General features: G+C 55.6%; 1 pseudogene; it reads left to right on the top strand.

Moving 5' to 3' along the window:
- The first annotated feature begins 1,437 nt into the window (after window positions 1–1,437).
- Window positions 1,438–2,226, top strand: LOC125281735 (histo-blood group ABO system transferase 2-like; annotated as a pseudogene).
- Window positions 2,227–22,287: the final 20,061 nt, after the last annotated feature.

A 22,287-nucleotide genomic window follows, 5' to 3' on the forward strand; every position in this document is an offset into this window, starting at 1 on the left:
TGCTTCATGTTTGGCTTGTTTCCCCATTGGCTGGGCCCCGAATTGCCCCCTGATGACCTGACTCATGTCTGCTGGTTGAATGTGCCTGTCCGCTATTTAAATGTAGTGCCCGCCTTCCCGATGTGAGCAATTTGCTAACCTGCCCGTGATGGGGCAGGTGTAAGGACGTAGCCTTAGTGTCTGCATAAAAAATCAGTCTCAGAGGGCTCACCAAACTTGCTTGATGATGGGGGAGCTGCTGTCCCTATGGTGGGGAGCAGATAGTCCCCTCAAAGGGGGACCAGTCATGTGAGGTGGTTGGACAAGACTCCCAACTTCTTGTCTGGGGAGATGTAGACCTGGACCTGGAAGCTTACACCCTTGGATTCAAGGCTGGGGCCTAAGCAAGCTCCTTCTTCTTCCAGAGGTCCTCTTTCCCCTTCCCTGACCATGGGCTGGACCTGATTCCTGACCTGGGGGAGTTCGAGGGTGACCCCTCCTAGGAATACCAGGGGTTTACTGAGGACCTTGTCAGCAGGATGCCCAGTAGCCTTGAAGGGAGGACCTTACAGAGGTGGAGACAGCTCTGTGGGGGCCGGTGACATCCCACTCAAAACAAAATGGGGCTGGTGGCCGGCCCTGCTGGTTCTACTGTAGGGCATGGAAACAAGGGCTGTGCCCCAAGGTGCTCCGCTCCTGGCAGGTGGGGACAGGACCTGGGGGTTTGCCCGGGAGCTCAGCACAGGGGGCGTGTTCCTGGCTCCAGCATGCTGGAGTCCATGTGTGGCTGCATGGGCTTCCAACCTCTTAAGCCTTAGGCACCCCTTTGTAAGATGGGGTGCTGACGGCCCCCATCTCTGGGAGCAGAAGGTAGGGAGGCCCCATGGGCAGACTCACTCAGGAGAGGCCAGGAGAGTGGCTGTTGCTTAAAGCAGCCCAGGGCCTGACCCCTTGAAGAAGGTACACAGATCTATGGCCCTCAGTTTCAGGGTCCTGCTGCCAGCCTCTGGCAGTGACCCTCCTCTCACCCTGTCCCTGTAGCTATGTGGTCTTCCTGGAGCTGGTCCTGCAGACGGCAAAGAAGCACTTCATGGTGGGACACAGGGTCACCTACTAGGTCTTCACTGACCAGCTGGCTGCTGTGCCTGTGTGCCCCTCTGTGAGGGCCGGAGGGCGGTGGTCCTTATGGTGGACACAGCGTCACCTAGTACATCTTCACTGACCTGCTGGCTGCTGTGCCTGTGTGCCCCTCTGTGAGGGCCGGAGGGCGGTGGTCCTCATGGTGGACACAGCGTCACCTAGTACATCTTCAGCGATCAGCCAGCTGCCGTACCCTTGTGCCCCTCCATGAGGGCCGGTGGGTGGTGCTCCTCAGTGTCCGCGGTGCCTCATGGCGGACACAGCGTCACCTAGTACATCTTCAGCGATCAGCCAGCTGCCATACTCTTGTGCCCCTCCGTGAGGGCCAGTGGGTGGTGCTCCTCAAGGTCCGCGGTGCCTCATGGCGGACACAGCGTCACCTAGTACGTCTTCACCAACCACCAGTTGCTGGGCCTGTGTGCCTCTCTGGGAAGGCCAGAGGGTGGTGGTCCTTGAGGTCTGCGGTGCCCTGCTCTGGCAGGATGTGTCCATGCAGCACATGGCGATGATCAGCCGCTTCTGTGAGCAGCGCTTCCTCTGTGAGGTGGATGACCTGGTGTGCGCGGATGTGGACATGAAGTTCCGCGTCATGTGGGTGTGGAGATCCTGTCCCCCCCTTTGTCACTTTGTACCCCAGTTTCTACTGGGTGGCCAATGAGAACTTCAGCTATGCGCGCCGGCCGCAGTCCCAGGCCCACAACCCCAGGCACCAGGGCAACTTTTACTATATGGGGGCCTTTTTGGGGGGGTCAGTGGTGGAGGTTCACTGACTGACATTGGCCTGTCACCAGGCAATGGGGGTCGACCTGGCCAATGGGATGGAGGCCATGTGGCCTGACAAGAGCCACCTGAACCACAAGCCCACCAAGCCCCGGAGGCCACGTGGGACCTGAGGCTGCTGGGCTGTCCTCCCCCCACCCCGGTCCTGAAGATGCTGAGATTCGGGCAGTCCCCAAGAATCACCAGGACATCCAGAACACACGAGGGGCTCGCCCCGTCTCTGTCAGGGTGGCCTCTCTGAGCAGAGCCATAAGAGCAGATTCCTTCTTCTGTCCCCTCAACTGTGGAGTCCAGCACTGCCCGCTCGGGCATGTCCAGGGCCCCTAGCTGCCCCCATGCACAGGAGGCCTGCCTGGGGCACAAGTTCCTTTCTTTGTGGTCAGTGCATTTCGATCATTTCTGGGTCATTTGCAGCTGCGAACGGCTCCAGTTTTATGTAGAATGTTTTTCTGTGTCAATGCTGAGCAACCATCTTTAAAAAGAACAATTGAGGGGCGCCTGGGTGGCACAGCGGTTAAGCGTCTGCCTTCGGCTCAGGGCGTGATCCTGGCGTTGCGGGATCGAGCCCCACATCAGGCTCTTCCGCTATGAGCCTGCTTCTTCCTCTCCCACTCCCCCTGCTTGTGTTCCCTCTCTCGCTGGCTGTCTCTCTCTGTCGAATAAATAAATAAAATCTTTAAAAAACAAAAACAAAAACAAAAACAAAAAAAAAACAATTGAGGGAAAAGGTTTTCTCCCTGGTTCTAAACAGACATCGCCTGGTGGGCTGGGAGCGGCCCTGCAGCAGCCTTGGAGCCAGAACGGGCCCTGGCTGGGTCTTCCTCCCAGTCCCTGCACCTCACAGCAGCCATGGGCCTTCAGGGTCAGGGGTGCGCCGAGCCACCTCTCAGACCCCCAGTCCCCTGACCACCAGAGGCTGTGACCGCTAGCACGGCCTCCAGGAGCATGGAGCCCTCTGGGTTATTTCTGGTTCCTGCCTTGGTTTTAAATGGCTATTTCTGTGCTGGTGTTTGAGATGTGGGCACTGGCTCTGTCTGGATGCATGTCCTGTTGGGATCCCTCAGTGCCCACTGGAGGGTTTGCACCTGTGGACTCTCTCTGGAACATCTGCCTGCACTTCATCTTAGCAAGCATTCACTGAGTGCCTACTGTGAGCTCGGTCACCAACAAGGGGCAGAGCGTGAGAGCGAGAACCAAGATACAGGGTCCCTGCTCCAGGGCCCTCCTGGGACTCGCGATGGCCCCGTCCTCCTGACTCACTACTTTCCTATTGTGGTGTAGTGGACATACGACTGATACTGTTAAGCACTTTTCAGGGTACAATTCAGTGGCAATACGTACATTCACTGCTCTGCACCTGCCACCTCCATCCATTGCCACAACTTCATCGTCATCCCAAACTGAACCTCTACCCACGAGACCCTAACCCCCATTCCCCCTCCCCAGCCCCGGCACCCAGCAGCTCCTTCCACCTCTGTGAATTGGAGTGCTCTCCGTCCCTCACGAGTGGGGTCCTCCAGTATCTGTCCTTTAGGGACTGGCTTATTTCACGTAACACAGTGGCCTAAGGTCTGTCCCCATGAGCCTGGACCTGACCCACTTTTCCCCCAAAGGAGTGGCTCAGCCCTCTCCTGTCTAAGCTAAGCCTCCTCTGCTCCCCTCTGCTCCCCTCATCTTCTTTCTCAGCCTGAAGATAATACCAACCAATCTGCAGCTTTGAAGACCTGTTCAGTCCAGATGCCGGACACACCCCCCCAGGGCCTTGGGCCTCACCTACCCCATCTGTCCATGTCAGGTGCCTGCAACCCCCACCAGCCGGCCACCTGCACCTTCCACAGGTGTCCCCATCTCAGAAGAGGGAAACACCAAGTCCAGACCCTTGGAGACCTCGGTGACTTCTTGCTTACCACCAACTGTAGTGAGGTGGCTACTGGAGGGCATTCAATGTCCTAAACATTTAAAGGCATATGTGAGTCTCTGCTGCCCAGGGCAACGGGTAACAGTTGGGGCAAACAGAAACCAAGCAGATTCACTGGAAGAAAGGCTGAGTGATGAGGAGTGTTAGGGAATAGGGCCTGGAAGCTCTGACTGTCCCCACCTGACGTTCAGATGCTCCCCAGTTCCTCCTGTGCCTCTGGTGTCTTCCTGGAACCCTGACCTGGCTGTTTTCAGACAGCTCGCCCAGTGGTACCCTCACTTTATGGGGGGGGAGGTTTGCTGAAATCCACAGTGTGTCCTGCTGCCCCACCTGGATCACATCGTCTGGGCCATCTGAGGACCCAAGACTGTGGGTCTGTGGCCTGGAGGAATTCTGAGCAGAGCTGGTGGGATGGGAGGGCTGCAAGGCACAGAGTTTCCAGAAAGCTACAAAGCTACCTTCCTACAGTTTTTGAATCAAAGCCTTGAGATCTTTAAAATGACAGCAGTGTTACAGCATGGGCCAGAAAAGCAAATGTCCCTGTGCACCCAACACCACCTAAACTATTGGCCATTTCTTGTCCCTTGAGCTGAGTACAAAGGATTGGGAGTGGGGGCTTGAGGGAGGGGTCTTGGGCCAGACTTTGTGTTTCGGGGACAAAGGCCATCCAATCTCATGCTGGGCGTGAGGCAGGGGCCTGTATGGAGACCCCAGCTGCAGCCACTGCTGTCTGCTGATGCCCCCTCAGCCCTCCCCAGTGCACCTGCTGCTGAGGGAGCACCTGCCCCCTCCTCCCTGTGGAGGGTTCTCTCCTGCACCAGCGGTGCCTCCCTTCTGCAAGTCACTGCCAGCCTGCAGCCTGAGAGTGTGGACACCCTGAGTTCCTCTAGCTGCTGGGGGAGCGCCTGCCCCCTCCTCCCTGTGGAGGGCTCTCTCTTGTACCAGCGGTGCCTCCCCCCTGCAAGTCACTGCCAGCCTGCAGCCTGGGAGTGTGGATACCCTGATGGCCTCCAGTCCTGGGGACAGAGCCAGTGCATGTGGGACCTGGTCTCCCAGCAGGCCTGAGCACCCAGGCCGCCACGGTGCTCGCTCTCCTTCTGCAGGCTCACTATGCCATGCCCTCCCTCAGGCCCCCTGGGCCCAAGTCCTCCTCTGCTTGGGAACCACCCTCGGCCCATTCTCTACATGCTGGGACTGGGAGTGGGTCATCTGGACCTTCTAGACTCACGCTTCGGTGCCCATGACATGGGCACAGTCCGGCCTCACAGACTGCTCAGAGGAGACTCAGCGCAAGAAGATGCAGCCCGCTGCAAGGGGAGATGCCAAGTGACCCAGAGTGAGCACACAGGCCTTGCACAAAGCACAGGATGCAGGCACCTAGCCATGGGTCACGGGAAATCCCGGTGAGGGCGGCCCTGGTGGGGAGGCCACAGAAGGGTTCCAGAAGAGGCAGGCGACAAGGAAGACAACAGGACAGAGCTTCCCAAGGAGGTCGATGGAAGAATCAGAGGATTGCAGAGGCCTTGGGAAGACTTGGAGGCTCTGGAGATGTTGGCTGAATCGCTGTCATTTGGTCAGAAAAGGTGTGTCACAAACCCCCATCAACACTGGATGATTTACTCTTCGTTGGTTCTAGGAATCAGTGCGTACCTGCCATGAGAACTCACATTGCGATAAGTCTAGGATATACCTACTTTTCAGGACTAGATTTTTCTAGAGGAAGTGCTAAGCATGGGTCTTTCCATTCTTTGTGCAACTGGTCTCTGTTTTCAGGAGCAGATTCCTGGTGCTCATCACCCCTGCTCACCCTGAGGTGACCCCTGTCACCTCCCACAGTGGACATGACGGTATGGGTTGGGGGGTGCTCACTGATGAAGCCCCAGTGCTCAGTACACAGCAGGGCCCCCAGATCCTCTGCTGAATGAGGGAGGGCCTGAGGGAGGATGGAAGGGGAGAGAGCAGGCTATGCACCAACGCTAATGCCCAAGGAGATGGATAATTTTACTTAAAACAAATAATAAACAGTATACAGAACATGAAAAGATAAAGTAACAGTCAATATGTACCAGAGAGAAAGAACATAGGGGGAGGGGATGAAACACTCTGGCGGGACGTCGGGTTCGGGTGAAGGAACTAAGGGTAATTGTACAAGGAGCTCTCCCTGCAGGGCTGTGGGCTCTGGATGTGGCTCTGGGAGCCCTGCAAAAGCAGGAGTAGGGGCAGGGGTTGGGATAGGGGCAGGGACAGGAGCAGGGACAGGTGCAAGAACAGGGACAGGGGCAGGAGCAAGGGGAGGGACAGGGTCAGCAGCAGTGGCAGGTGCAGGATCCAAGGCAGGAGCTGGGTGAGGGGCAAGAACAGGAGCACAGGCAGGGGCAGGGGGAAGGGGCAGCAGTTCTGTTAGGGGCGGGGGCAGGATCTGGGGCAGGAGCTGGGTCTGGGGCAGGAACAGGAGCACAGGCAGGGGCAGGGGAAGGGGCAGCGGTTCTGGGAGGGGAGGGGGCAGGGTCTGGGGCAGGAGCTGGGTCTGGGGCAGGAACCAGAGCACAGGCAGGGGCAGCAGTTCTGGCAGGGGAAAGGGCAGGAGCTGGGTCCAGGGCAGGAACCAGAGCACAGGCAGGGGCAGGGGAAGGGGCAGGAGCTGGGCCAGGAGCTGGGTCTGGGGCAGGAGCTGGGTCCAGGGCAGGAACCAGAGTACAGGAAGGGGCAGAGAAAGGGGCAGCAGTTCTGGCAGGGGAAGGGGCAGGAGTAGGGGCAGGAGCTGAGTCTGGGGCAGGAACAGGAGCACAGGCAGGGACAGGGGAAGGGTCAGTGGCTCTGGCAGGGGCAGAGGAAGGGGTAGCAGTTCTGGCAGGGGAAGGGGCAGGAGTTGGGGCAGGAGCTGGGTCCAGGGCAGGAACCAGAGCACAGGCAGGGGCAGGGAAAGGGGCAGGAGCTGGGCCAGGAGCTGGGTCTGGGGCAGGAGCTGGGTACAGGGCAGGAACCAGAGCACAGGCAGGGACAGGGAAAGGGTCAGCGGCTCGGGCAGGGGAAGGGGCAGCAGTTTTGGCAGGGGAAGGGGCAGGAGTTGGGGCAAGAGCTGGGTCTGGGGCAGGAACAGGAGCACAGGCAGGGACAGGGGAAGGGTCAGTGGCTCTGGCAGGGGCAGGGGAAGGGGCAGCAGTTCTGGCAGGGGAAGGGGCAGGAGTTGGGGCAGGAGCAGGGTCTGGGGCAGGAGCAGGAGCACAGTCAGGGACAGGGGAAGGGGCAGGAGTTGGGGAAGGAGCAGGGTCTGGGGCAGGAACAGGAGCACAGGCAGGGACAGGGGAAGGGTCAGTGGCTCTGGCAGGGACAGGGAAAGGGGCAGCAGTTCTGTCAGGGGAAGGGGCAGGAGTTGAGGAAGGAGTAGGGTCTGGGGCAGGAACAGGAGCACAGGCAGGGACAGGGGAAGGGTCACTGGCTCTGGCAGGGGCAGGGGAAGGGGCAGCAGTTCTGGCAGGGGAAGGGGCAGGAGTTGGGGCAGGAGCAGGGTCTGGGGCAGGAACAGGAGCACAGTCAGGGACAGGGGAAGGGGCAGGAGTTGGGGAAGGAGCAGGGTCTGGGGCAGGAACAGGAGCACAGGCAGGGGCAGGGGAAGGGTCACAGGCTCTGGCAGGGGAAGGGGAAGGAGCAGCAGTTCTGGCAAGGGAAGGAGCAGGAGCTGGGTCTGGGGCAAGAACGGGAGCACAGGCAGGGACAGGGAAAGGGGCAGCAGTTCTGTCAGGGGAAGGGGCAGGAGTTGAGGAAGGAGTAGGGTCTGGGGCAGGAACAGGAGCACAGGCAGGGACAGGGGAAGGGTCACTGGCTCTGGCAGGGGCAGGGGAAGGGGCAGCAGTTCTGGCAGGGGAAGGAGCAGGAGCTGGGGCAGGAGCTGGGTCCAGGGCAGGAACCAGAGCACATTCAGGGGCAGGGAAAGGGGCAGCAGTTCTGGCAGGGGAAGGGGCAGGAGTTGGGGCAGGAGTTGGGGCAGGAGCAGGGTCTGGTGTAGGATCAGGAGCACAGGCAGGGGCAGGGGAAGGGGCAGGAGCTGGGTCTGGGGCAGGAGCTGGGTCCTGGGCAGGAACTGGAGCGCAGGCAGGGGCAGGGAAAGGGGCAGCAGTTCTGGCAGGGGAAGGGGCAGGAGCTGGGGCAGGAGCAGGGTCTGGGGCAGGAGCTGGGTCCTGGGCAGGAACTGGAGCGCAGGCAGGGGCAGGGAAAGGGGCAGCAGTTCTGGCAGGGGAAGGGGCAGGAGTTGGGGCAGGAGCAGGGTCTGGGGCAGGATCAGGAGCACAGGCAGGGGCAGGGGAAGGGTCAGCGGCTCTGGCAGGGGCAGGGGAAGGGGCAGCAGTTCTGGCAGGGGAAGGGGCAGGAGCTGGGTCTGGGGCAGGAACTGGAGCACAGGCAGGGACAGGGGAAGGGTCAGCGGCTCTGGCAGGGGCAGGGGAAGGGGCAGCAGTTCTGGCAGGGGAAGGGGCAGGAGTTGGGGCAGGAGCAGGGTCTGGGGCAGGAACAGGAGCACAGGCAGGGGCAGGGGAAGGGTCACAGGCTCTGGCAGGGGAAGGGGAAGGGGCAGCAGTTCTGGCAAGGGAAGGGGCAGGAGCTGGGGCAGGAGCTGGGTCTGGGGCAGGAGCTGGGTCCTGGGCAGGAACCAGAGTACAGCCAGGGGCAGGGAAAGGGGCAGCAGTTCTGGCAGGGGAAGGGGCAGGAGTTGGGGCAGGAGCTGGGTCCAGGGCAGGAACCAGAGCACAGGTAGGGGCAGGGAAAGGGGCAGCAGTTCTGGCAGGGGAAGGGGCAGGAGCTGGGTCCAGGGCAGGAACCAGAGCACAGGTAGGGGCAGGGAAAGGGGCAGCAGTTCTGGCAGGGGAAGGGGCAGGAGTTGGGGCAGGAGCAGGGTCTGGGGCAGGAACAGGAGCACAGTCAGGGACAGGGGAAGGGGCAGGAGTTGGGGAAGGAGCAGGGTCTGGGGCAGGAAGAGGAGCACAGGCAGGGGCAGGGGAAGGGTCACAGGCTCTGGCAGGGAAAGGGGAAGGGGCAGCAGTTCTGGCAAGGGAAGGAGCAGGAGCTGGGTCTGGGGCAGGAACCGGAGCACAGGCAGGGACAGGAAAAGGGGCAGCAGTTCTGTCAGGGGAAGGGGCAGGAGTTGAGGAAGGAGTAGGGTCTGGGGCAGGAACAGGAGCACAGGCAGGGACAGGGGAAGGGTCACTGGCTCTGGCAGGGGCAGGGGAAGGGGCAGCAGTTCTGGCAGGGGAAGGAGCAGGAGCTGGGGCAGGAGCTGGGTCCAGGGCAGGAACCAGAGCACAGGCAGGGGCAGGGAAAGGGGCAGCAGTTCTGGCAGGGGAAGGGGCAGGAGCTGGGGCAGGAGCTGGGTCTGGGGCAGGAGCTGGGTCCTGGGCAGGAACTGGAGCACAGGCAGGGGCAGGGAAAGGGGCAGCAGTTCTGGCAGGGGAAGGGGCAGGAGTTGGGGCAGGAGCAGGGTCTGGGGCAGGATCAGGAGCACAGGCAGGGGCAGGGAAAGGGGCAGCAGTTCTGGCAGGGGAAGGAGCAGGAGTTGGGGCAGGAGCAGGGTCTGGGGCAGGATCAGGAGCACAGGCAGGGGCAGGGAAAGGGGCAGCAGTTCTGGCAGGGGAAGGAGCAGGAGCTGGGGCAGGAGCAGGGTCTGGGGCAGGAACCTGAGCACAGGCAGGGGCAGGGGAAGGGTCAGCGGCTCTGGCAGGGGCAGGGGTAGGGGCAGCAGTTCTGGCAAGGGAAGGGGCAGGAGCTGGGTCTGGGGCAGGAACTGGAGCACAGGCAGGGGCAGGGGAAGGGTCAGCGGCTCTGGCAGGGGAAGTTGCAGGAGTTGGGGCAGGAGCTGGGTCTGGGGCAGGAACCTGAGCACAGGCAGGGGCAGGGGAAGGGTCAGCGGCTCTGGCAGGGGCAGGGGAAGGGGCAGCAGTTCTGGCAGGGGAAGGGGCAGGAGGTGGGGCAGGATCTGGGTCCAGGGCAGGAAGAGCAGCACAGGCAGGGGCAGGGGAAGGGTCAGGGTCTCTGGCAGGGGCAGGGGAAGGGGCAGCAGTTCTGGCAGGGGAGGGGGCAAGAGTTGGGGCATGAGCTTGTTCTGGGGCAGTAATGGCAGCACAGGCAGGGGAAGGGGCAGCTGCTCTGGCAGGGGTAGAGGAAGGGGCAAGAGCAGGGGCAAGAGCTGGAGGGTAGGAACAGGAGCACAGGCAGGGGCAAAAGCAGTGGTTCTGGCAGGCGCAGTGACAGTAGCTGGGTCTGGGGCAGGAACAGGAGCACAGGCAGAGCAAGGGGCAGGGGAAAGAGTTTCATCCTTTGCAGGATCAGGAGCACAGGCAGGGGCAGGGGCAGGGGCAGGATTTGGGGCAGGGGCAAGAAAAGGAGCGCGGATAGGGGCAGGTGTGGGGGCAGGAGCAGTGCCGGGCTCAGGGGCAGGCTCTCCGTGGGCAGGTTCTCCAGCAGGCTCTTCCTGCACAGCTTCAGGCTCTCCGTGGGCAGGTGCCAGGTAACCCGCTGGCTCCTGGTCTCCTGCTGAAGTCGCTGCAGGCACCACCCCTCCCTCTGGAGCTGCCCATGAACTTGGAGCCGGCTCTAGTTCCTCAGATGGTGGAGCAGCTGTGAGAGGAGAAAAGCTCACCCACGTGCTTGCCTCTCGTGGCCTTTGCAGAGACAGAACCCAGCCCAGGGGCTCCCAGAGAAGCTGCAGCCAGGAAGGAACCCTGACCAGGACGTGTCCCCGACTGCAGTCCACCCACTGGGTGCTCTGAGCCCGGTCCTTGCTCCTGGACCCACACCAGCCTCTGGGGGCTCCTTCCCGTGGGGCCAGCACTGACCCATCCCCACACACCACACACACCCAGCCCCAGACTTCTCACCCTCGGGCTCGGCCTCCGTGGGCTCTGGCTCCTGGATCACACTCACTGAGTGAATGACTACTGGGGACAGTGGCCTGGGCGGAGTCAGAACCCTTCCCAGGTGATCCCCTGTCCCTGCTCCTGGAGAGGAGGGCGTGTCCACCAGCTTCCTCTCAGTGTCATCCGTGGCCTTCTGCAAAGACAGGGACCGGTAGCCGGCCCAGAGGCATCACAGCCCTGCCCGGCTGTCTTCACTGTCCTCCTGCCCAGGCCCCCTGGTGCTCCCAGATCAGACACAGACCTGTGCGTGCACAGCCCTGCACCTGGGATGCAGTGACCCATCCCTGCAGGGCTCGGGATAAACCTTGGGCAGAAGGGCGTAGCCCCCGCACACCCTGTCCCACCCAGCCAGGCTTGACCTGGGGTGTGAACATGACCTGCCCACTGGACATTGACCCCTCATCAGCCTGCTCCTGCTTGGAGTGGCCCCACCCTACAAGACCCCTCTTACACACACACACACACACACACACAGGGAGGGGACCTGGGGCTGTACAGTCAGATCAGAGTGTGTGGGGCTGGGCTGGCCGGCTCTGGGCCTCATGGTGTCACCTTTCGGTCCTTCCTGCCAAATGGCCAGAGGCGTCGGGGAGCCCTGACACGACATCCCCAGCGAGGGGAAGTGTTTGCAGGGCGCGCTTTCCTCAGCCTGCAGCCTCCGGACTTGGGGATGCAACACGCAAACATGTTCTTCGTTCGAGGATCTCCAACGAAATGAGCTGGGCAGGGAGCTGGCTCTGGAATGTGGGTGCCTGGTTACCCGAGTTCCAAATTCTGTTGGGGTCCGTTGTCAGGGAAGTGAGGTCACCACTGCCTGGGGCTCCCTTGCCCGACTTCCTTCTCCTACAAGAGCCCCCAAGGGCCCCCCTCCCCCAGCAGCTCTATGCTCACCCTCCACCCCATGCCCCATCCATACAGTGACACCTACACCGCCCACCCACAGCCCCCAGGGGGCCTGGGTGCAGCCAGTGTCCCCGCTGTGAGGACGCAGAGCTGGTTTCAGACCAGGCTTCTGCTCGTGACCAGGGCCGTGACCCTGGACAGACCCTGTGCCTCTCAGGGACTCCCCAGGCTCCCCATCTGCACAGTGGGGTGTTCTGGCTTCTACTTCTAGGGACACCATCAGGGGTAGGACCTCTACATACATTCCGTACCTGCTATCACAGGAGGCTGGGGCACACACTTGGCAATGCAAGGATGAGTCAGGGGCTGGGCGGGGCATGGAACACAGCTCAGAGGGGCTGGGTCTGCTCTGGGGTCCAGGAAAGCCACCCCTTTGTCCCAGGCCCCGTGGGAAGGTTGCAATGAACTGATTCCAACCTTATCCCCTGGCGACACAGACTTCCAGGGGCTCCCATTAAGTTGAAGCTCAGGTCCCCAGGCCTCGTCTGTGCCCATGTGCGGGGCAGTCTCCACAGTGGTTCCCGGGCATTCCCGAATTTTGATCACACATCCCTGGGGAGTCCCGTCCCCTCTGTGACTGCACTCTAAGAGAATGGAGCAAAAGGATGGGATGTCATTTCCAAGCTGATGGAGGAAAGTCTGTGACTTCTCCTGGTTTCCTCTCTCCTGTGTTCAGTCTCTGTCTCTGTCTCTGAGTGTCTCACAGGAGCAGGATCTGAGGGCTCCGGGGACGATGTGAGAAACCCTCAGAACTCTCCCTTGTCCCTGTTTCCCTTTCCTGTCCTGGTGGTCAGTTCCTTCCTAAGGCCTCCTCACCATGCCCAGAGCACTGACTCTGGAACCTCTTCCAAATGGGAACCCTGAGGCTGCACCTAGGAGGGTCCTGACCTTGGTCCCCCGAGCAGTGGTCAGTGCTCTGCCACGTTCTGCATACCAGGTCCTCAGCCCCCCAAGCCCCCAGGCTGCCCTCTGCTCAGAAGGACCTCGAGGGAGTACAAAGCATTTTCCTAGGACTGGGAGCACAGTGGGTCAGGGACGGAGATCCAAGGCCAGCAGGCTCTTCTACAAGCCTGTGGAATCCTGGAGACACCCATCTCTACAGCCCAATTGACCATAGAGTAAGCTGAGGCCTTTTGTGCTGTAGCCCCCTCCTAGCGGGGGGTTTCTGTTCCTACTTCCAGGTGCCCAGGGAGGTGATGGACACCGGACCCCAGACCCTGTCCTCTCCCAGTGCCCTGGCAACCTTCCTGGGCCCCTTGGGGACCCCCTGACTATCAGCCTGACGTGTATCCCCTCGCCATGCTGTGGATCTGGGGTATGGCCAGGAGTCCTGATGCCCCTGCCCCATGGCCCAGCTGCTCCGACCTCTTTCTTCTTTTTGTCACCACCTCGCTCCCAGGGTGTCCTCCCCTTCTGACCCCCAGCTGGGCAGTCAGAGTGGGGTGTGTGTGTGTGTGCACAGGTGCACATGCCTCTACCTGCCTGGGGATGCCCAAGGTCATGTCCCCACATGGGACGGGGTGGGGAGCTATCCCCAAGGATCTGAGGGGCTCTCATCCCCAAAGCAAACCTCATGGGTGGGTTGATGCTGGCCTAGGACTGGAGAGCAGCCCTGCTCCTTGGACTCTGCACCCCTCATTTGTCCTGGGCCAGTCCCTGCCTCTCTGGACCTCAGCTTCCCAACTGTCCCTGAGGGTTGGGCATGGAAATGCTTGAATGTGGCCGCTCTTCTGGGGTAGGTGGAGGACAGGTGCACCAGGCACACAGGCCTCCCCACTGAGAGGGTTAGGTGTTCACAGGGGACCTGCACACAGCATGTGTATCATGACCCAGTCCTGCTGTGGACGTGCCCAAGACCCATGGCTTCACACCTGACTGGTCCCTCATGTTCCCTCACCACTGCCAAGTGCTCTGTGGCCCCAGAGTCCGCTGAGCCCCAGAACAATGCCCATGCTGGGCAGCAAGTCTCAGGGTGCAAGGCCAGGTGGGTTGGATATCTGGGGATGCAAAGGTCACTGAATACCCCCTGCCCCACCCAGCTGGCCTGGAATGCAGACTCCCTCCCAGGGTCTAGCTAAGTGCATGGCTGGGCCAGGGGACCTGGTGGCAGCAATGGAGGCTGACTCAGGGCAGGGAGAAGATTGGTCCATCCCTTCCCCTTCTCTTCTCCTCATTCTGCCTCATCTTCCTGGCAGGACCCGGGACAGAGGTCCAGCCTGCCCCTGGCTGCAGCCCTGGCTAGAGTCAGAGGGACAGGAAGGAGGCCAGGGAGGAGGGGCCCACCACCAGGGTGCCCGAGTGTGAGGGTGTTGTTACTCTAATGAGGGACCCCGTGGGCCTTCAGGGATTTCAGCCCTTTTTAGATATGAGCTGGGGCTCCAGGACTTGGCCCCTGCCCCATCCTACCCCCCCGCCCCCACGAGGCCCTGCATCCTCCCCAGCCCAGTCCTTGACTGCAGCCAGTCCTCCCTCCAGCCCCAGGAAATCCAGCTGCTCCGGAGGCTGCAAAATCATTACAAGCTGGAGCCCGAGGAGCCCTATGGGGCCTGGTTCTGGGTCTCGGAGCCCCACAGTGAGGAGAGGTGAGGATGGGCAAGAGCGGGGAAAGGACAGAGTGGACTATCCCTGAAGGCCACGGCTCCCTGGTCAGCAGAGACTCTGTTGCATGCTGGCCCCTAGGGCACCCAGATTCCAGCTCCCGGGCAGGCTCTGGGAGGGAGACCAGAGTGTGGCTCCTGCTAGCTCAGACGTGTCACTCTGTCCTGTAGCTACCGCCTGTCCCGCCAGCTGGACTCCCCTTCCTAGTCGACCAGCAACACCTTCAGAGCCAAGAAGAACAGGCCGTCATCAAACTCAGGGACCAGCGAGTGGCTGGGCAGGCAGGGGAGGGCTCACTCTGGGCTCAGGGAGTCTCTGGGTGGGCTAGTGGGGGCTTGGGAGGGCTGGCCTTCCAGCTTCTCTGCGGAGGAGCCCTTTGGCTGGAGCCATTTGCCTCCCCTCTCTGGGGCCCGCTCTCCTCCTCTGTGCAATGGGGTGATGCTGAATGATTGCTCCCATGGCAGGAACATGTGGGGTGCTGGTGATTGACCTACGCTGGGCACAGAGCCTGGATTGCAGACCACGGTGGGGGATGGTGAGTGGGGTCACCAGTGAGCACCCCTCCCCCCAAAAGCAATCTAGGTGTTCCACGCAGCCGCCAGGCCCCTGGCTGGGACCCAGGAGCAGTGGCAGACCACACTCCTGACATGAGGTCCATGGGTGGCTCTTCTTCAGGAGTGGGGGCACAGTGGGGACCCCAGGAGCACGAGGCCAGCCCCTCCCTCTGAGGGAAGGAGAGCAAGGAAGACTTTCCCTGGGGTCCCCCAAGGCCACGTAAGAGGGGAGGAGGCTGTCCCCATGCCCAGACAGCCCTTCCCCAGCACCCACTTACCTAGTGGGGAGGGGCAGGCGTCCTTGCTGCGCACAATGAATCTGGACTTGAGTACATGGAAATTCTGCTTTGGTTAGGACCTGAGCATTGGGGGGGGGCGGGCTTGGTTCTTTCACTTGCTGGGGTGACGAGACACACATGCTCTCCAGGACTCCTCGAATGAAGAGTTCTTACAGAGTCCTGGGCATCCTGGACCTGGGGAGGGGAGAGGGGCATGTCCTCCCAAAGGCAGAATGATTTCGGGTCGTGATCCTGGGCCAGGGCCAGAGACAGCCCCTCACTGCTCCCGACTCTAAGGCTGAGGGGGCCTTTCTCAGGCACAATGATGCCCACTGAATGCGGGGACTTCAGAAAGGACACACACCTGGATCAGGTCCTGCCCCGGGACAGTGGCTGCCTTCCCCAGCTCTGGAGGAAAAGGGACATCCTTGGCTTCTTTGGGTGGGAATCCTCCTGGAGTCTCATCTCCGCCCTCGGGGCTCCCTTCCTGCTGGCTTCAGGATGGAGGGAGAGACTGTGGTGTGGCTGGGAAGGCTCTGCCCCTGCCTCCTTCCATCTGCACACATCACTGCTCCCCAGGAAGCATGGGCTGCTGCTCCCGCCTGTCCCGCACACGGCTGGTGTAAGGCACACATTCCCTCCAAGGTCCAGCCGCTCTGGCTCCGTCACATACACGGTGCCCACGGCTGCCTGGCTGGGCCACGAGTCCCAGGAGAGCTCTCCTTTCCCAGGATCAGGGTTCCTATTCCTGGTGAGAAAGAAGTACCATCTGTTCTCTGTGGGAGAAGGTGAATTCCTGGGCCGGGTGGCCCTCAGGTGCCTGAGGACATGGTGGCCCCGACAGCTGCCCTGGAGAGAAGGGTGTCGGGCACCCCTGTCTGGGAGAACAGTGGGCAGCACGCATCCCAGGCCGCAGGTGCACCCATCACCTAGCATGCTTGTCCTCGGACTCACCCCTGGGAACTCTGGCCCAGTGTTTCAGTTGTATTTTCAGGAGTGTTCAGCACAGCAGTGGTGGAGAGAGCAGGGAACGGAACAACACTAATGCCCAAGGAGATGGATGGTGGCTCAGTCGGTTAAGCCACTGACTCTTGATTTCAGCTCTGGATGTGATCTCCTGGTTATAGGATCGAGCCCCACACAGGGTCTGTGTTCAGTGCAGCGTGGGCTCACGATTCTCCTTCCACCTCCTGCCTCTCTTGTCACTCTCGTGCCATGCGCTCTCTCTCTAAAATAAATAAATAAAATCCTTATTAGAAAATGAAATCTTACAGAATGTACTTTTAAAAAATTGTAAAAAATCATAACATTAATTTTGCCATTAAATTTCTAATTTAAATTTTAGTTAACATACTGTGCAATATTGGTTTCTGGAGTGCAATTCTGTGATTCATCACTTAATAGGACACCCAGTGCTTACACAGCAAGTGCCCTCCTTAATCCCCATCACCCATCTAGCCCCTCCCCCACCCCCTCTCTCCAGGGACCCTCAGTTTGTTCTTTATCATGAAAATTCTCTTATGGTTTGTTTCCTTCTCTCCTTTTTTTTCTTTTCCCTGTTCCCACATGTTCATATATTTTCTTTCTTAAATTCCACATATGAGTGGGATCATATGGTATTTGTCTTTCTCTGACGGGCTTTTGAATGTCTGCACCCATTAAATCACAGCTTCCCCCTTTTCCCCCTTCTCTCAATCTCCCGGTTACTACCAGTCTAGCTTCTATTTCTGGAAATATGGCTACTTTGGAGAGCTCCCAGCTGTGGATTCCTACAGTATTTGTCTTTCTGTGAGGGCTTATTTCACAGAGCCTCGTGTCCTCAAGGTTCATGCATGTTGTAGCAGGTGTCAGGATTTCCTTCCTTGGTAAGACTCAGTGATATTTCATGATGGATAGACCACATTTGGTTTATCCATTTACCCATTGGTGGACATTTGAGTTGCTTCTACCATTTGGCCGTTTGTCTATTGTGAAGAGTGCTGCTGTCACATGGGTGTGCAAATATCTCTTCCAGACTTGCTTTCTAATTCTTTTGGATATATACCCAGAGGTGGGATTGCTGGATCATACTGTACCTGCATTTTTAGTTTTTGAGATGCTTCGATACTGTTTTCCATAGTGGTACACCATCTTACAATCACACCAACAGTGCACAAAAGTTCCAGTTTCTCCACATCTTTGCCAACATTTGGAGTTTTCTGTTTCTGGTTGTCTTTTTTTTTTTTTTCAGTACCCATCAGAATGAATGTGAGCTGATATCTCTGTGGTTTTGGTTTAGTCTCCTCTGATTATTAGTCATATGAGTGTATTTTCATATGCTTGTTGGTCATTTGCATACATCTTTGGAGAAGTCAATTCAAGTCCTTTGCCCATTTTAAAATCAAGTCATTTGTTTTGTTATTGTGCTGTATGAGTTCTTTTTTTTTTTTTTTTTAAAGATTTTATTTATTTATTTGACAGAGCAAGAGACCGCCAGCGAGAGAGGGAATACAAACAGGGGGAGTGGGAGAGGAAGAGCTGGCTCCCAGCGGAGGAGCTCGATGTGGGGCTCAATCCCAGAATGCCAGGATCACGCCCTGAGCTGAAGGCAGACGCCTAATGACTGAGCCCTCCAGCACCCCATGAGTTCTTTATTTATTCTGGATATTAACTCACCATCAGATATATGATTTGCAAATACTTTCTCCCATTCTGTAGGTTGCCTTTTCACCTGCTGTGTCCTGTGATTCACAACAGTTTTTTACTTTAATGTGTCCTCTTTGCCTTTTATTTTTGTTGTTGCTATGTTTTTGGTGTCCTATCTAAGAAATCATTGTCCTATCCAGTGTCATGAAGCTTTTCCCCTATGTCTTCTTATGGGAGATGGACAGTTTTAGGACTTTCATTATTTAGTTCATTTCTGTAAAAGGTGAAATGGAAGAGTCCATCTTTGTTCTTTGACATGGGAATATCCAGCTTCCCAACACAATTTATTTTGTTAAATTGTATTTTATTTTTTTTATTTATTTGTCAGAGAAAAAGAGAGAGAGAGAGAGCACAGCAGGGGGAGTGGCAGGCAGAGGGAGAAGCAGGCTCCCCGCTGAGCAAGGAGCCTGATGTGGGACTTGATCGCAGGATCCTGGGATCATGACCTGAGGTCAAGGCAGACACTTAACTGTCATTGCTGCTATAAACATTGGGGTGCAGGTGCCCCTTCAGATCACTACGTTTGTTTTTGGGTGGTAAATATCTAGTAGTGCAATTGCTGGGTCATAGGGTAGCTCTAGTTTTAACTTTTTGAGGAACCTCCATACTGTTGTCCAGAGTGGCTTCACCAGCTTGCATTCCCACCAACAGTGTAGGTGGGTTCCTACATCTGTCCCATTCCTGAGGATGTCCCACATCCTCGGCAACATCTATCATTTCCTGACTTGTTCATTTTAGCCATTCTGACTGGTGTGAGGTGGTATCTTATGATTCGTATTTCCCTGATGGCAACTGCTGTGGAAAAATTTTTCATGAGTCTGTTGACTATTTGTATGTCTTCTTTGGGGAAATGTCTATTCATGTCTTCTGCCCATTTCTTGACTGGATTATTTGTTCTTTGGGTGTTGATTTGGTAAGTTCTTTATAGATCTTGGATAGTAGCCCTTTATCTGTTAAGAAATTTGTAAAAATCTCCCGTCCTATAGGTTGTCTGTTGGTTTTGTCGACTATGTCCTTCGCTGAACAAAAGCTTTTTATCTTGATTAAGTCCCAATAATTCATTTTTGCCTTTGTTTCCTTTGCCTCTGGAGACGTGTCTAGCTAGAAGTCGCTGCAGCTGAGGTCAAAAAAGTTGCTGCCTGTGTTCTCCTCTAGGATGTTGATGGATTCCTGTCTCCCATTTAGGTCTTTCATCCATTTTGAGTTTATCTTTGTGGACAGTGTAAGAAAGTGCTCCAGTGCCATTCTTCTGCATGTGGCTGTCCAATTTTCCCAGCACCATTTGTTGGAGAGACCATCTTTTTTTCTGCTGGATATTCTTTCCGCTTTGTTGAAGATTCGTTGACCATAGACTTGAGGGTCCATTTCTGGGTTCTCTATTCTGTTCCATTGATCAATGTGTCGGTTTTTGTGACAGTACCATGCTGTCTTGATGATGACAGCTTTGTAATAGAGCTTGAAGTCTGGAATTGTGATGCCCCCAGCTTTCCTTTCTTTTTTCAACATTCCTCCGGCTGTTTGGGGTCTTTTCTGGTTCCATACAAATTTTAGGATTGTTTGTTCCAGCTCTGCGAAAAATACTGGTGTTATTTTGATAGGGATTGCATTGAATGTGTAGATTGTTTTGGGTAGCAAAGACATTTTAACATTTTTTTCCCTCCAGTCCATGAGCATGGACTGTTTTTCCATTTCTTTGTGTCTTCCTCAATTCCTTTCATAAGTGATCTATACTTTTCTGAGTATAGATCTTTTACCTCTTTGGTTAGGTTTATTTCTGGGTATCCTATGGCTTTTGGTGCAATTTTAAATGGGATTGATTCCTTGATTTCTCAAGCTACTCGACCTTTCAGTTGACCCAGTGGTAGTTGGGTTGTAGAGTAAGTGGAAGTTCCACATTATCCCTTGTTCCTTAACCTACTGTTGTATTTGCTTTCCTGTGAAGCGGGTGCCGTGATCTGATTTGATAATGATTGGGATACCATAGCAATGAATCCAGATTTCTAATGCTCTGATAATAGTGTTTAAAGCATTTTTTTCTGGCAAGAATAGGAGAACACTATTTTTGACCATGTGTCTATAATGGTACATGGGTATAGTTTATTCTTTGATACAGACAAGGGTTGGTTATATTCAATTTGTATATTTTGGAAGAGTCTGTCGGCTTTGACTTTATGTGGGGTATTCATTAAAGATCTCTTGGCTTTAACTTTGGCAATCATGGCGTTCTCTCTCTCTCAGTGAGTCGTTTGGTAACAGTATACATTTTGCTTCCTCTATGTTCTCTGTTATGCCAGCATGACCTCCTTGGTGATGTGCCCATGCAATGATCATATTGATTGCCATATCTATGTGTTCCGGTTTCATATTCCATTATCCTTCGTATTCATGGATGGTTCCATTTTGAATTGTTTTCCTCTTCTGCCAAAAATCATTGGTTTTTTAAATGATGTTTTTAGGTATTTTGGCCTCACTCATTTTCCTAATGAGGTTCTCTGCCTGGTGTTTAATTTGGTTACTTTAGAGTTATTCTTCTGATGTACAGAAACATGCATGATGAAGATGGAAATGTCAGCCAGGGCTAATTTTTAAAAAAGATTTTATTTATTTGACAGAAAGAGACAGCCAGCGAGAGAGGGAACACAAGCAGGGGGAGTGGGAGAGGAAGAAGCAGGCTCCCAGCTGAGGAGGGAGCCTGATGCGGGGCTCAATCCCAGAACTCTGGGATCATGTCCTGAGCCGAAGGCAGAAGCTTAATGACCGAGCCACCCAGGCGCCCCAGCCAGCGCTAATTTCTGCCATATGTTCTTAACTCCTATGTTCTTATTTTCTACTGGCAGTCATTTTTCTGACCTATTTCCAACCACAGTTTTGTGTCACTAGTTACTGCCATGAGTCTGAGAACAGGTACACCTCATTCTGGTTTTCTTGAACAGATTCATCAATCACCAGTTTTCTAGCTATTTGTTTTGCATGTTGTGCTGACCCTCATTGGATGCGTAGGACTGTCTGTCTGTCCTACTCAGAAAAGTATCATTTCCGTAGTAGGACTTAAGGTCAGGAGTGGTTCTGCTTTGTTCATCTGGAATCTGCTTTTCCCACTCCAGAATAGCCTTTTGGAGTTTTTGTATCATTGATGTCTTTTCTTTTTCTTTTCTTGTCTTTTTCTTTCTTTTCTCCCTTTCCTTCCTTCCTTTCTTTCTTTCTTTCTTTCTTTCTTTCTTTCTCTATTCTTTCCTTTCCTTTTCTTTTCTCTTTTCTTTTCTTTTCTTCTTTCTTTCTATTGATTTTCAGTGAATGGTCCAGCCTTTTGTAGGGCCTCTGAGAGAGCCCAGGTGAGCCTCCCAATTAGTTGGTATCTGTTCTCAGAACATGGGAATCTCTTAGTCCAGCAGTCAATCAGGTAAACTTTGAGGTCTTGAAGAGTTTCAGTCCTCAGAGACCATGTTGCAAAGTCTTGTGAGTATAGGCATTCTAGGGTATGCTCAGAGCCCTCATTAGCTGGTACCAGTGTGTGACAATTTCAGACAGCATTTTCCAAAGTACCTCTTGAGTCTCCATCCATGTCAGTTCCCTACACTTCCTTACACTAGTTATGTAATCAGTGTGTTTCAGGATAATCCCCACATGTGATTTTTGCTCTTTCCTACCAGTCCTATCTCTTTCTGATCTTCTTCCTTTATGGTAGGGGTTGGTAAGCAACCTATGTGGCATATGACGTGGTGTGGCAGTTGTCTGCCTTCAGAGGACAAAATTATGCCTAGAAATTGTACTGTAGTTTGAGATCCTGAGCCCTAACTTAGGTCAATTGTCCATCCTCTGAGTGTCAGTAATTCCATCACTTGACTTGGATGCTCGTCTGTTCTCCAAGTTGTCCTCAGAAATAAGGATGTCATCCATCTAGGGAATACTGGTTTGTGTGTATGTTTTTGTTTTAGAAAGGTCCTGGATGTTCCTGAAAATAATACTGTTGAGTACCCTTTCCAGTCTTATTGGCCGTCTTTTGAGAAACATCCATTTTAATTTAATTTAATTTAATTTTTAGCCGAGGTATAGTACATCATTGGCTTTTGATATAATGTTCAGTGATTCATTACTTCAGTATAATACCCACTGTTAGTCATATCATGTGCCCTCTTCAATGCCCATCACCCAGTTACCCCTCCCCCCACCTCCCTTTCCTCACTCTCAGTTTGTTTCCCAGAGTCAAGAGTCTCTATGGTTTGTCTCCCTCTCTGATTTCTTCCCATTCAGTGCCCCCCATACCCCTATTGTCCTCTGCGCTATTCCTTATATTCCACATATGAGTGAAATAATATGATAATTGTCTTTCTCTGATTGACTTATTTCACTTAGAATAATCCCTTTCAGTTCCATTCATGTTGATGCAAATGGTAGGCATTCATCCTTTCTGATGGCTGAGTAATATTCCATTGTGTATATGGACCACATCTTCTTTATCCATTCATCTGTTGAAGGACATCTCAGCTCCTTCCACAGTTTGGCTATTGTGGACATTGGGGTGCAGGTGCCCCTTTGGATCAGTACAT

Source organism: Ursus arctos, unplaced genomic scaffold (assembly GCF_023065955.2).
Source record: "Ursus arctos isolate Adak ecotype North America unplaced genomic scaffold, UrsArc2.0 scaffold_69, whole genome shotgun sequence".
Lineage (NCBI taxonomy): Eukaryota > Metazoa > Chordata > Mammalia > Carnivora > Ursidae > Ursus > Ursus arctos.